Source organism: Zonotrichia albicollis, chromosome 14 (genome assembly GCF_047830755.1).
Source record: "Zonotrichia albicollis isolate bZonAlb1 chromosome 14, bZonAlb1.hap1, whole genome shotgun sequence".
Classification (NCBI taxonomy): Eukaryota; Metazoa; Chordata; class Aves; order Passeriformes; family Passerellidae; genus Zonotrichia; species Zonotrichia albicollis.
In genome coordinates, this window is record NC_133832.1 from 6,461,449 (window position 1) to 6,477,351 (window position 15,903).

Consider the following 15,903-nt stretch of genomic DNA (forward strand, 5'->3'; position numbering starts at 1 on the left):
GGATCCAGGGTGCACCTGTGAAGTAAATTTTCCCAGTTGTACTGTGGAACCTCCTGGCCTCTCTGGGTGTGAAGTTTGGAGTGAGACTCTATGCTGGTGCTTCCTAAAAACTCATTCCTTTCTGGAGGGCATTCCAAAGGAAAGCATATTTCTGTTAAATCTGAGGGAAACAATCACAAAGTAATCTTAGAAGCAGAATTTCTTTGAAATAGATTTGGTTATTTATCATTGTGATTTATATTTTCTTTGGGATAATGGCATTTTTTGGGTAGTTTGCTTTCTCTTTGGGAACACCCTGCTCTCTGAAAGCAGTTTGTATTTAGGGAGTCCTTGTGCCTTATTTCACAAGTATTTAAAAGTAGGCTTGATTAGGCTGATAATTCATTTTAATTTTATTAATTGTAGATAGTTTTGGCCACAGAACATCTCAGCACAGGGCTGAGGCCTGGGGTTGTTTGCCTGGACAAGGCTCAGAGTGGATTTTATCAATGTTGATATTGATCTCATGGAGGCTGTAGGGAAGAAGGGCTCAGGTGCCTCTCAGGACTGTCCCCTGACAGAGCAAGAGGCACTGGGCACAGCCTGAAACACATAAAATTCTTTGTGAATCTGAGAAAATCATTCTTTTATTGTGAGGGAAGTCAAGCACTGGAATGAGCTGGCAGGAGAGGCTTCAGTTTCTGTCCTCATACCAAACTGTGCTTTGGGGCTGCCAAATCTTGCTGGAAGCTGGTGCAGAATGCACAGGTTGGTGCCCTCCTTTTCTGCATATTTCTGTTCAGGTTGCTTTTGCAATGAAGGAGGCTCATTCTCTTTCTTCTCTCTACTGAAATGACTTTTTCCTGTAAGATTTGCTTGGAAGGGATGCTAAAAAATTTACAGAAACCAAGTTGAGTATTAAATACAAGAAGTCTCTGGAGGTGAGATTTGCTGTGCATATCCTGCCACAGTCAAATGAAACATTGCCTCTCAGGTGCCTAAATCAACTAATTAATCCGTACTACATTAATTATGATGATGAAAAGCTAATCATAGCTTATTGGCCTAAAAACAAATGCAAGTGAATGAGAGAGATTTTCAAGGCTGGCTGGTGGCCCCAGTCCAACATACTCCAAAAATCTGCTGGAGGTACCAAGCAGTACTCACCTGAGTAGTGACTGCAGGTAAGAACAAATCCATTAATTTTGGGGCCATTTTCAAAGGCAAGGAAAAAATTATTACCGTTCTCTTTGTAACTAAAGGTTTTGTTAGTCTTCATGAAACATTTATAAAAGATTTTCATCATTTTCTTTGTGTGACATTTATGAGTTCCTCAAATGTTCTTGTAAACATGTACTTTAATAAATATATTTCATAGAAGACAGATTACAGAATTGTACAATGCACATTTGTCTGGAATATTTACAAATTTCAGTCTCTGGTGAGCTGCATGTTTATAGCTTTAGACAAGACTGACAATGTTGTAGTGATTAGGAGAGATTTCTGTGTTGGTTTTGATTACTGTGGCAGCAAAGCGTATCTGCAAGTGACAGAGTCAAATGTATCTCAGCCAGAACAGAAGGGATGTTAAATCTGGGATGCCCCTGTTGGTTTGCCTTTCCTTCTTTCTGTTTATCTCAGCAAATTATAGTCCTGCAGAGACTAGTTTGGATCTGAAGCTTAACCTACATTCCCTTAACATCTGTTCCTAAAGAGTAAAAACATATGAATGTGTACATGCTGATTCATTTTCAAAGGGAGACACTTCCCATGAAAAGCATTTCCACTGAAACATAATCCAAACACTCTCTAAAAGACAAAAATGAATACTATGAACCAGGCTGAGACAAAGAAAAAAAAAAAAAAAAACAGAAAAAGAAGAAGTGGTGCAGGGATTTTCACAGTAATTTTTCTTTTCAAAGCCAGTGCAGGTAAACAAGCACAAAGGTAACCAACATAATGCATAAAACAGGAACAAAGGAAATTCTTGAAAATAAAACTCAAGTGGGAGAAAACACTGAGTGGAGAAGCATAGGATGTGTCTTGTCACAATCAAAAATAATAAACCAGGCAGGGAATAATGGCAAAATGCAAACACTGAAAGTTAAAGCAACTCTATAGGAAGAGAGTATTGTCATGGTGGAAAGTAATCAGCCTGAGGGCATCACAAAATCATCCTTGACTTAAATCAGTTTTATAAATAATACTGACATACTTCATATAGGTACTGACAAGACTGGATAGATTTACAGAGAAGCAAATTTGTCTAGGATAATAAAAATAAAAGCATTATGACAGATTTTCATCTTGGGACAATTTCAACTTTTGTGCTGCAGGGCATCATAGCAGATTCCAGTGGTAGAGAATCCAGCCTAGGAACAAAACAGACACTGTAATAAATGCAAAACTGGATATTCTGTACTATTATGGGTAATGTCTGTTGTCAACATAATGTGGAAGCAAATGGCAAATATTTGCACTTTTTTTTGTTTGAATTTTTGCCCAAAATCTTCGTGCACAGGGGAGATCATCTTACGTCATTGGGGAGCTGGGGACTTGCTTTCTGTTTCAGCTGGGGATGTGGCTTCTGTTTTTAAGAACTGCATTTTCCTTCACATCTGCTGTCTTTATGTTTGAGTTTCTGGTGGCTGGGAAGAGCTCTATCCCCATGTCACAGCTGGAGAGAGAGAGAGAGAGGCAGTGTTCAAAGTTGCTTTCTTCCTTTTGAATGTGAAAAGAAAATTATATCTGTGTGCCAAGTGGGAGGAGGAGAGTAGGCTGCAGAAGGGCTTGTGCTGCTGCTGCTGCAGGAGCACTTTGCTGAGAGCCTGCAGATGCAGGGGAGCACTGGTGGCTATTGCTGAGATCCCTCAAGGGCCACGCACCCACTGACATGGGGAAAATGCGCTGCTCTTTCCAGGACATCCATTAATGCTTACTGCTTCTAAGTTTTTTTTTAATCTTAGCCCGGGAAGAAAGAAGGGATGGAGAGAAGGTGTTTTAGCATTTGGTTTTATTTATTATCCTGCTCTGATTTGATTGGTAATAAGCTAATTTCCCCCAAAGAAGCCAGTTTTACCCACGGTGGTGATGGCTGAGTGATCCCTCCCTGTCCTTATCCCACAAACCTTTAATTGTGTTTGCTCTGAGGAGAGAAGGAGAGGCTCAGCCTTGGCATCCAGCCTTGGCCAACCCACTTGGCTTTTTTAGTGGGAGAATGACCTCCTTGATTTCCTGAGATGTGTCCCAAACAGAATTAGGACTGAAAATCAGTTTATGGAAAGGAAGTCTATGTCTGTGAAAAATTAACTTATCTCTGTTTGTAAGTACAGGGCCACAGATTTGAGTTCACTGGCTTTATACCAATATAACTACCTTAAACATCTTATTGCAAAAGCAGTGTCACAAAGTGGACAACCTGGCACCTTTTCCAAACTTTTTGTTTGTCTCCAAACCAAAAGATGGATAACTGAGGATGCATAACTAAAATGCACAATTATGCCTGTCCAGGCAGCCTGGATCTATGCAGACAGTAGGATTTTCTGTTTTCTGGAGTATTTCAGTTCCTTAAGGACAATTGATGGTTCTGGCAATGTGTCTGACCTGCCCTGGGTGCTGACACAGACAGAACTGAAATATTTGCTGTTAGCAGCCAGAGACATTATCTTAATTCAAGTGGATTTCTCTTTGGCTTCCCAGTGATTCCCAGTCAATATTTTTATTGGCAAGTTACTTTATTTACTGTGCATGTATTTAATGCTTCACCTTGTTTATGGAGATATTTTTCAATGCCTTTTGATAGAGCTCAACTTTTTCTTGTGTAAATTTGTGTAATTCCTCTTAAATTCCTACTTCTAGGATAAAATGAAAGTTTTATTATGGAGGAGGGTTTTCATTCTTCATAACCTTGAGCAAATCTGTGGGAGAGATTCTTGCCTACTAAAATGAGAATACAGTCCCTTTCTTCCTGAAAGCAATTCATGTTTTCAGGTGCACACCCCATGAGAAACAGGCAGAGTTTGTTACCAGAGTTCACGTGAGGGAAGATGCCCCATCTGTGCCCCTCTGCAGCATCAGGGCACTCTGCTGATGCCACTCACTTCTCTGATCTCTAAATGTGCTTCTGTTGGCTGGACCGTTCTCAAATAATAGTTATGTACACTGCAAATAGAACTGGAAACCCCTTGTTGAGGTCTTCCCTCACCATTCTGTTTTCTCTTTGTTCATATTGCTTGATTAAGTGGGTAGAGCCTTGCATGCCTTCTCCAGCAGACACAAAGATAGCAGGATTTTTCACTCTTTTGTAGATACAAAGCATACCCATGGAATTTGAAATTTAATTTATTTTTCCATTGTCCTTTTCTTCATTTAAAATGTACCTAGTAACTCCTTTTGTCCTTTTACTTTTGTCGAAGCAACATGAATATCCTGAAGTTGCATGTTAATTTATCCTGACATGTGGTTATTGCTGTAATATAATCCACTGAAAGCTCAGCCAGTAGATACATTTGTACCTGGTGTGATGCGATATTGGATGTCCAGTGAATTTATCTCCTGGCTGCAAGCAGTGCAGCTCTTTGTCAAACCTCTGTCCACTTCAATAAAAAAAATAATGAGCATGAAGATTCCTTCATTGTCTGGGAACTTATTTCTGTTCATGGAACTGCTTTTTGCAGTGAAATTAATGGAATATTAAAGGTTCCTCCAGCTTCATGGCACATCAGTTGGATGAGCTAGTACATACTTATTAAGGCCATCTTGATATTTTACAAGCCATTTCATGTCTTAGTTCAAATAAGTTAGGATGTCTTTTCCTTACAGAAAGTGAGAAAAATATTGCAATTTTACAGTGAGTTATTTTAGGGTCAGCTTTTAAAGAAACTAAATGAACTGGCAGTTGCAGTTCCCCACAGATGGCAGATAAAGTGACTAATATTGGAAGATCTGCTTTAAGGATTCTGTTCATGTTTCCACTGTTTTGCAGATGGTTTGTGAAACAACCGACAGCTTCACTTTAAACAACAGCATTAATCAAAGTTTCAAAGCTTTCTCTCAGAAATTTCTCCCTGTTTGGGTGTTAAATAATAAAAAACAAAACATAGAACATTCTGTAGCCTTTCTCCCTCTCCAGCAGACTTTGTTATCTCTGCCATGTCCTGGGTTTGCTCTGCCTTGTTGAGCTCCCCAGCAGCTCTGCCTTTGGCCACAGCTCCTGTGCTGCTTACTGAGACACTAATTGCTCTCTCCTGTAATATCTTGTTTTTCACTCATATTCTTATTGCTGACTTCCTCTCCCACATTTTTTACAGGTTTCTTTTTGCCATGACAAGTCTAACTCAGCAGATGTGGGGACACCTCATTTTCTGCAGAAGTATTGCCCCCTCCTCTTTTCTCACCACATGTCCAATATTACAAGTTACCCTATTAGGAGTAGTTATTGATTCCTTCCTGCTCATTTATGTTATCTGCACTTGTGGTGACCCTCAATTCCTTTATCTTTTTCTTCTTCTCTGTGGAAACTCTTCCATTGATTATGCCCATCCTTGTTGGTTTTAAGGTCCTATTCCTAATCTTGTTAGAAAATGTGTTTTATCATAAATAACAGAGAAATAACAATACAGCATTATAGATAAGGCTGTCCTTCTGGACAGCTAATTACACAGGTTGTCCGAAATCCAGTCCTTCCACCTCTTGTTCTGCCTTTCTTCCAATGCCTCAAAGTCTTTCGCATACTTTTCAGACCTTCTCTCTATGCATCTATTTTACCATTTCTCCATGAAATTAAAAAAAAATTAAATTCCCTTTGTGCATAAATTACTTTTTTTCTTAGTTAAATTTATTTTTTTACCAATTAAGTTGACTCAAGTAGACAAAACTTGTCTGGTTTTGGATAGAGATGTTGCCTTAACATGGAAGTTCTTTTTGGTTCTTTCTCATGAGGCTGAAAGTAGCTGTTTATTAACAAGAGCTAAAATAAATAGTCTGTTACTGTCTGGTCACCTCCCAAACCATAATATTTCCAAAATACATGGGCAGGCTCTGAGTTTTGGCAGTTCCTGCTACTTACCCATAATGGACTATTAGACTGGAAGCTAAGCCAAGTAAATTTCCTCTCAGCTTAACTTTTCTTCTGGCAAAGCTTAATGTGTATGGTGTTTGCATTATAGCAATAAAGTCACAATATTCACTTAGGTTTAGTGATTCATAGCAGAAGCTTATTTTTTATTTACTCAAAACAAATTCCTCACTGCAGAGAGTTTATAAGTGGAAATTCACCTACCTTCACTGCATTTCAGCTCGATAAAAGTGACATCTGTGAGAACTCCATGTGAAGAATTTTTGAGATCTGAATGAGGCTGAGAAATGTAAATGAAGGAGGATGAAAAACAGCTCAGATGAAATGTGGTGAAAGAAGAGAAAGAAAAGTGAGAAAGTAAAAAAAAAAAGCCAAACTCAAATGTGATTGAGACTGGCAAAGAGGAAAAAGGGAAGCCCATGAGAATTCATTCAAGATTAATTGCAGAAACTGTTAAAACCTGGAGCATGGTTTTTGCAGCATGTGTTAATCTGTCAGCAAAGTGGGGAGGTGACACAGCCAGCAGGAGAGAGGTCCTGGGAAACTCAAGGTGAAGCTTTAGCTGACATTAAAAGAGGAATGACTTGCAGGCTCAATCTGCTCCCTGTTCCAGAATATCAGGAAGGACAGATTTTTTATTATTTAATTTTGAAGTGGAGGAAGCTTGATGTTTCAATATTCTGGGTACTCCAAGGTGGAAGTGCAGTTAAAACAACACTTGGAATGGATGGAAAAAAAATAAATCCAGATACGGTTCTTTGACTAGGAGTCCAACTCATGAAAATGAGTTTAAAAAGACACTAGCTAAATGTTCAGCTTTCCCTAATTGTCTTCAGGAGAAATGGAGCATTTATTAGACTTCTCATCAGCTCTACAGAATGTGACGTTGAGCAGCCATTGCAATGTCCTGGGAGGAGCAGGGACTGATAGGAATTTGCCCAGGGGCTTGTTAGGAATGGGTGCAGTGCTGATGCTTCCCACATAGGGGAAGTACTTCCCCTATATTTCCCTTATACACAGAAGGAAGTTTTTTGGGTCTAAAGTTTAATACAATAAATAGAAATTTAATGGATATAACAACTAATATCCTCAGTGAGTGCAGTCAGGGTAAGCTGAGGGTTTACACTGAGATTTCTTAGAAGACAGTGTGGCTCTTATATAAGGATGGACAATTCCTATTCTTTGAGAAATAAGCAGGGAAACAACTGGTGAAGATAAAGCGGACATAAATTATATTGGTTTGCTTTATTCTTCTAAACACTGATTTAAACACCCACAAAAGGTTAGAAAGAGTCTTCCAAATGGGCAGTGCCAGAACAAGCCCTGGAATGGGAACACAAAAGTACCAATGGCTGAAGTGGATAAATTCTGAAATATTGCTTGAAGTTTGTGAACTAGAAGCAAAGTTCTCACAAATCCAAACAACTTGAAATCCACTTTTTTTGACTAATTGAAGTTCATTCTGTTGAAAGTCTGAATAGAAGGAGCCAAGGTAGAAACCTCCCCTCAGGGCTGGTGTGGGTGGAAATAACTTAAACTGTGTGGCACATAATTGTGTTATGTGGGTGAATGTCTGAAACTGAGCTTTTGACATTTCAAACAGGTGCCACTTGCAGGCTGCAGTTGGTGAAAGCCACGTGCAGGTCTGGATGACGCCTGGGCTAAACAAAATGCCATGTCCTGAAAGCTCCAGGTAAGCAAGAGGTGAACCACAAAACTGGCAGTGAGAAGCTGATCACTTGTGTTCTGCTTTTGGACTGGTTGGGACATTCAGGGACTGGAGCTAGGGAAGGAAGGTAAAAGCCTGGACGAGGGGAAAGATCTTGGAAATGGGGAAAGATCTGGACATCTAAAAGATTTGTGGAGATGAATGTTGGAGGATGCCCAGAGACCTTGGTTGGTAATGCCTTGTTTGGCAACTTCCCATTCCTAATATATAATATGTTAGTAACTACATAACTTTTCCTAATAATGAAAAAAAAAAACAGAAGAGAAAATACTTTCAAAATATGGATGTCCAGATGTATACTGACATCTGAAGCATATTGCAGGATGAAACCAAATAATTAATAACAGTAAACCAAAGGCAAAATCTTGATTTAGATAGATGGGGTTTTTTATGTGGTTTGGATTTTGTTTTTGTTTTGTTTTTTTGTTTAGCTCTATAGATGTGAATTTGCAAAGGGTGTGAAATAGTAAAGAATTGCTGGTGCAAACATGTGGAGAATTTAAATGGAGAAACTAGCAATTGAAAATAACTCTTTTGGTAATAGGGGAAAAGTTGCCCGCAGTTCACATCTTGGTGTTTGACAGGTGGTGTTACCCAGGAGAATCTTTTTCCTTTAGAGTGTCTGTGGGTGGAATCATGTGGAATTTACAGCTGTAATCTTCTCCTCATCCCTTCCTGTGGTGAGTTTTTTTGATTTTCATGAAAACGGAATAAAGTTTTGGAGAATTCAAGATAGGTTTTTAGAAAATGTAAACAAGGCAACGAAGGCTCAACCAAAGTGTGAGATTTATGCTACAAAAACATTCTGTGTGAGATTAAATGAAGAACAGGAGGGGAAAGGAAGACCTTGTGCTGTTCTTATGAGTCACTACTGAATAGTTAATGAAATATTGGTAAGGTTTACTGGTATATTAATAAATATTGTTAGTATATCAACAAAATACATTTTGATTTCCTTTGGGGAATAAAATTTATGTATGAATCTGACCTTTTTCTCATTGCTGTTACTTTTTTAGCTTTGTAGCAGCAAAAAAAAAGAGAAAAATGGTTGGACAACATACATGGGATGATGCATTAATATGTGAATATGGTAGGCATTTGAAATAGATTAATGAGGAACGTACTGTGCACAAATTACGTTTCACAAAGGGGTTTATGTTTAGATCTGACCTTGTCTGTCTTTGTTCCCTCTCAGTGTAACACGCAGAAGGGTTTGAGCAATGAGTACAGAAGGGTTTGAGCAATGAGTACAAATGCTGCTGCTGCCTTGTTGTGGCTGCCCGAGATTTGCTGCTAATGGCCTGGCTCATTAGAACCCACTCCTACAAAGATGGACTCAGAAAGTCTGCAAAATAAAATGGGCTGCCAAAAGCTGCCCAGGTGTAGTTCCATCAAAATACTAAGTACCAAATTGCAGCCACAGTTTGTTTTACACACTTGCCTTTATATTTTCCCAACATCTCTTAAGGCTGATTTTGGAACATACTGAAGTAATTTGAGTTAAAATGCTTACATCAAAGGATCTCTCTTGTTTCCACAAATTAATATTGCTGTGGTAACAGAGCTTTGTATTTAATAAGAAGCAAATTCTGCTTTCCTAGGTCTTAATTTTCTCTGTCTTCTATTAAACAGAGGATATTTCATGTATCCTTAGCACAACCTTTCCCCTTGTCAGAGAGCCAGGCTCCAGCTCCCACCTCTGTATGGATGTGTGTATGTACACAACAAAAATTTTTGTAATTGCACTCACCATGTCCTGATATATTTACAGAATTGTTAGGAAAATGGAGCTTTTTGGTAACTAAAGGTGCATATTGACTGGAAAATTCAAGACCCTTCCTTTAGGATGATGTGCTTGGAAGTGGAAGGAGCGTGTATTTGTTAATTTGTAATGCCTCTGACAGTTTTCTTTGAGGATTAGGCTCAGAATTGTCAGCCCAAGTCACAAATAGAAGGTGGAATAAAGCTGATTTGCCTACAGAGGATCTGTATGCATAAAGAGAGACTCTTGTGATCATTCGGGAACTTAAAATTAGGTAAAGCATTAAACTAAATAAAAATTCTCAACTCTGTGTGCTAGCCATCATGAAATAAGGATCCAGGGCCTCTTGCTGTGCAGCCTCTGCAGGAATCTGCTGGAAGGCACACAGAGTGCAGCAACCACCAAACAAGTCTCATTTTTTTTTCTTCAGATAAGCAGCTCATCCCCTTAAACTCTTAAAAAACCATGGAATTAAATTACTGTTTTGCACCTGACATGCAGCCCCTCCTGCCTCTCTTGCAGTCAAACTCAGGAAAAAATGTCCATGTTCCTATTTAAAGGTGGTGAGTGTTTAAGTGCCAGTCTGCCCTGGAACCTTTATTTAGGTAGAGAGAGCTTGGTAATAGGAAAAATGAAGGGTTTTTTCCTTGAATTAATTACAGGGAAATTTGATTAATTTTTATGCCTGCAAATATGCTATTAGAGCATGAGTGGTAGAAGATTCCTTGAAAAGTTCACAGAGCATTGATTGGCCTTTATACATTATGTAAAATAAAATCAGAGGGGGAGGAAGCATAAAAAAAACTCCTCACTAAACAAACTTTAATGAAAGAAGAGTTCAATTCAAATGCTTGAGACATTTATTATAAGGAGGATTTCTGACCTGCATGTGAAGAGTGAAGATGGCAAAACTGAAAAAACTCCAACTTGGTAGTGAAACTTACCCTTTGAAACCAGCAGTGCAGCAAAAAAGAGCTGACATCAAGGGACACTCAGAGAAACTAAAATCAGTAAAAAAATGCCACAGCCAACAAACCACTTATTTAAGTGAACAGAAATTCTTCGTAGTCACTGGAATATTTAATCCAATGACATAATAAGATATCTTTAATTTAGAGCCTTTAACATGTGAATAAACTCCCTATAAGCTCAGATTCATTACAATCTGTCATTTCTGTGCTGAAAAAAATCAGAAACATGGTGAAACCAATGTATAAATATTTACCAAAAAGTATTTCTATGGGAGAACATTTACACTTCAATATTGAAAGTAAAAGCAGTTTGGTTTTTTTTTAATGATAGATAACATAACCCCAAATCTGTCTTCTAAGTGGATAAGATTTCATGAGAGTTTACTGCAAAATATGGTCCCTTCTCAGAAATCAATGAAAATTTGTTCACATAACACTGTTAAAAAGTGGAGATGTTGGATCATTCTTTCTTCTTTATTTTCTGAGGACAAGTAAATGAGAGAAGTACATTATTAGCCACAAGAATAATGTTTAAAGGATTAAAATATCCATAACATCTCTATTTCTGATAGGATGGAGGACGTGGTACTAAATGCTAGATAAATGTGGGAAGGATGGTGCACCATTTGCAAGTGCTCTGCAGTAGAATGGAAGGAATTTATAGATATATAAAAACATTTAGTTGATATAACTATGTTTCCCAAAGCTTGCAAATTGGGAGATTTTACATTTCAAACTCAAGAAGGCAGTCAGCAAAGCATTGTTCAGCCTTTAAGGATAATCTGTCACATGAATCAGGAAAGCTCTTGAACAGATAATACTGCCATTTTTCCTTTTGACTGTACCAAAGCAGCTTATGAATTTCCCTGACCATTCCCTTAATCCTTCCCTGAAATCATTAACTCTCTGTAAAGTCCCTGTATGATGCCTTAAAAAAGAATATGTAGAAAAAGATACAAGCTCACCATCTTGACACAGGCTCAGGAAGATCATTTTGATCCAGGCTGAGTTTCTTCACTGAGAGTTTTTTTAAAATTCATTTGTTTTTCTTGTGATGAAAATGCTGCAAGGGAATGAAGCAGGAATGCATTGCCAAAGATTCCATATTGCCCATTTGCATTCACAATAAATAGGTTCACAGAAGGCAGGGGATGTGAGTAAATTTAGCCCCAAATTTAGGTTAAACCCCCCTATTGTTTATGTAAGGTGTTTTTTATTCTATTTCATCCACATGATTTTCTTATGGTTGCACACATGGAAAATTCTGTTTCTAGAACTTCAGGCACTGAAGGGCAGAGACATCTTGGACTGAAACCTGTGCCAAATGCAAAAGTACCACTGAACTCTTGCCTCATTTCTACCCACACAGAGTGAATGATTTGAAAGGTGTGAATTACATTGTATTGAAATATCAGCAATCTGTAAGAACAACTTTAGAACTTGATCTCAAATTCATCAGGAGTTTTTTAACTTTCAGTAGGACCACGAAGTGAAGGCTGTACCACAGAGCTTTATTCTGCAGCTGACCTGTTCATGAACACCACGAGCTTCTTATGAGAAGAGAGGTGGGAAATAGGGGTATGCTTTACCAGATGATCCCAATTAGGAATTTATAGTTAACTTGGAGCTGAATGAAGTATCACAATAGATATAATAGTTAGTAAAGACAGACAGAGGTGGTATTATCAGACTGTGTTAAAGTCAGAGCCCCTTTAGGGGTGAGGTGGTGTCCAGGCCCTGAATTTTGCCAATGGGATGATAACAGCATGGTTTCCTGGCCTCAGCACTCCCTAGAAAAGCTGCCTTTTCCCTTGGATTGTACTTGATACTGTTGAAAAAGACCTAAATCTAGGTTCCCTGCTTAATAGTTAACAATATTACCACAACACTTTGCGTTAGCTTAAGCACTGAGATTTTATTTTTTTTTATTTTGCTGTGGGATTTAGCTGTATAAAATCCATTAGTATTGATAGTAATTGGAGGCTGTGTAGCTGGATCTCTTAATTATCTTTGACTTAATTTAAGCATAGAATCATAGAATATCCAGAGCTGGAGGGGACCTTACTCTCCCCTCTTCTGATGCAAATAATTACTTGGGGAAAAGAAGTAATAAACAGTAGATAACAGCCTCTCTAAACTGATGAGTGCAGCAGGTGGTACTGTATTTTCATAATGGCCTGTTCAGGTTTCATATCCAAAACCAGATCTTTAAATTACCAAACAAAATCTCACAACATAGGAAGGCTATCAACACCCACATTCAAATCATTAATTAGGTAGGGCTTGCTTTTCTTTACCTCTCTTAGCAGCATTGTTGCAAAGAATACGCATCAAAATGAAAAAAAAAAAAAAGACAAAAGGTATAAGCAAACGACATACAGTTACTATGGTTATCACAGTTTTAATAGAACCATTTCAAGGATATTTATCCTTGACATTTTGAAAGTGAAGTTCACTCAATTGTGCAGAAAGGAATACAAATGTATGCATTCATCCTGACTTAAAAGAATATTCTTCTGCTTCATTTTTTTTAACTCTACATAGCTATGAATTCCAGTCTTGGGTTTTTTTTAAAGAATTTATTTACCTATCCATGCTGCTTTTCAAAATAAACACGAAATTCATCATCGAAAAAAGCTATTTTCTTGTCCAAGTTTGTGTTGCTGATAATGACAAAGAAAGAAAGAAAGAATCCCCACAGAACTCTAGAGAAGACAATTTCTCTGGCTCTGCTTTTCATTTAATGCTTCTTTAATAGGATATAAGTTTTACAAAATGGGTTGTTTTTTACTGGTGATAAATCATCTTGGATGTTCACAACCACTTATCCAAACTGCTATTAAGCTTCTTTCAATGCATCTGCAACCAAGAGCATCTGTATTTTATAAATGTTGTTTACAAACTCTTCAGTGAGGGCTCTCTGTTGAAAAACAATGTATGCTGATCAGGCAGATGTTGCAGTATCAAACACTTCATCTATCAAAAGTCAGTCTCAATTTCTGCAGACCTGGAGAACCACTGCAGTAATTATTGCAAATGCTGCATTGGTGTAGCAGGAATTGTGATAATTTAATACATCATAGCACTGAAATTTGATGTGTGTTTTGGGGTTTGTGTGGTCAGATTTTGGTTACTTAGGGGAGCTCCTTGGGGTGGTTTCTGTGAGAAGGTGCCAGAGATGATCCCCATGTCCAACAGAGCCCCAGGATGGACCTGCCCTGGCCAAGTGCTGGCAGCACTGAGAGACAGTGATTAGGGAGGAGGAGCAGCCACTGCTCAAAAACAACTGCAGCACAGAAGAGAGAAGTGAGAATGTGTGAGAGGAGCAGCCCTGCAGACAGGCAGGGCAGTGCAGAAGGAGGGGCAGGAGGTGCTCCAGGTGCTGGGGCAGAGGTTCCCCTGCAGCCCCTGGCGCTGCCATGGAGAGGCAGCTGTGCCCTGCAGCACAGGGGGGCCTGGCAGCAGGGATCCAGCCTGGGGAGGGGCAGGGATGGGCCCAGAGGGGCTCTGACCCCATGGGAGCCCTCTTGGAACAGGGTCCTGGCAGGGCTGTGCACAGAGGTGTGGGGGGATTGAATGTAAGAGAATAGTGCAGAAGGCAATCTCACCCTGAGGAGTTGCAGCTGTGCCAATCACCAAAGATTAGGAACAGGCCTGCCCTTAACAGGGCACAGCTGTGTCCACTGAGGATGAGTGCTATAAAAGAGTGGCTTAGCTGGGTTAGGAGAGAGCTGGAATTTGTTGATTGTGCTGTGAAGAAAGACTCGATGTCCATGAGAAATCACCAAGAAGGAATGGGAGCTTTGCAATAAGATGACAACAGAGAGGAGCCCAGTGTGGAGCAGCGTCCTGGCAGGGTCTTGCAGAGAGGAGCCCAGTCTACAGCAGCTTTGCTGGACTTGTGGCTTGTGCCCAAAAGTTTGCAACCCTTTGTGAATGAAGTCTTGTGAAGAGCTTTAGTCCATGGGAAGGGCTCTGGAGAAGCTCATGGAAGGCTGTCCCCCATCAGAGTGACCCCATGCTGGGCCACAGGAGGAGTGCGAGGAGTCCCCAGTGCAGAGGATGTCACACAGTGTGTGACAAGCTGGTCACATCCCCATTCTGTGTCCCCTGTGCCACTGAGGGACAGGAGTGAGGGAAAACTGGGAGTGAAATTGAGTCTGGAAAGAAGGCAGGAGTGAGAGGGAGGTGTATTAAGATTTGTTTTCATTTCTTCTTATGCTACTGTGACTAGATTAGTAATAAATTGAATTAATTTTTCCCCAAGTTGATTCTCATGACAGTAGCCGGTGATTGCTCTCCCTGACCTTATCTCAACCCTTGAGCCTTTCCTCACTATTTTCTCTTGCCTGTCCAGAAGAGGAGTGACAGAATGGCTCGATGGGCACCTGCAGTCCTGCCAGGTCAACTCCCCACAGTGTGAGGACAAGAAAAACGTGCCCAGCAGGAAATGTTCCCTGTCTGTGCAAGCAGGAGAGCTCCCAGTTATTGTTTCCTGTGTGTTCACAGGAAGGTGAAGGTGTGGCCAAGGAAAGCATTTAAACAAGATGTGGCAAAGAACATTCCCATTGGAATGATTGGGCCGGAGTGAGACAAAGCTGGGAGACCTGATAAGTTACAGTAGGACAGTACTAGCTGGCTGGAAAAATGTCTCAAAATCTGTTACAGAAATTAGGCTTTGGATGCCCAAGACTTTTGAGATTATTTTTTATTTCATCTGATGTTTGTGCAGTGACTTGGTGTCATACTTCGGGGTATTCATAGGTTATTAATAGATAATAATGTAATGAAGTGTAAAAGTCTGAGCTGCTCTGTATTGTCTCTCAGTGGAAAACAGAGTAATTTTTCATGTGCTCTTTATCACTGAGCATTGTCTACTAAAATTTAGGAGTAGACTGATAGGTCTATGTGCTTTGCACTCTCAGAGCACATTAATGGTACACAATCCCACTCTGAATTGGATCCTCCATAATGTTTTCTTCACAGATGGAAAACTACTCGAGAGAATTTTGAAGGTGACCCAATGGGAGAGTGGGGAGAAGAAGCCTGTCTCTTCCTGAAAATATGTATCTGCACATTCTGCCTCATGCTCTGGTTTGTATTTTAAGATTTTCTTTTAAAATAACCATTTGCTGGTGTAGTTCTGCCCAGGAGAGGTGTAGAAGAATGGAAGCAAAATCCAAAAGTTCTGTCTCACAGACATCTGCTTTATATAAAGTCTATCCAGAATTTAAAAGCAGTTAAATTTTTCTTCACTGTCATGTCTGAAGACACTTCCAGACCTCATTTCTGTTAGACACTGCTTTCCAGCACACAGTTACTCATGGTGAGTTCATTTGCCTTTTGTTCTGGTGCAAAGATTGCCCTGAAGCTTGAGCAGACCTTT

At 39.5% G+C, this 15,903-nt stretch overlaps 2 long non-coding RNA genes across 3 annotated transcripts in view; one reads left to right on the top strand and one right to left on the bottom strand.

The window, feature by feature from the left end:
• Positions 1-15,903, top strand: part of LOC141730876 (uncharacterized) — a 324,588-nt gene that overhangs the window by 10,611 nt on the left and 298,074 nt on the right. For both annotated transcript variants that reach the window (XR_012582730.1, XR_012582729.1), the window contains exons 2-4: positions 7,659-7,748; positions 8,369-8,464; positions 15,504-15,611. This is a non-coding gene — a long non-coding RNA (uncharacterized LOC141730876). The remainder of the gene's footprint in view (positions 1-7,658; positions 7,749-8,368; positions 8,465-15,503; positions 15,612-15,903) is intronic.
• LOC141730836 (uncharacterized) lies at positions 1,907-6,394 on the bottom strand. Its single transcript, XR_012582549.1, has 3 exons — positions 6,260-6,394; positions 2,516-2,656; positions 1,907-2,351 (listed from the first exon to the last, which is right to left on the bottom strand). It is a non-coding gene; the product is annotated as an uncharacterized LOC141730836 (long non-coding RNA).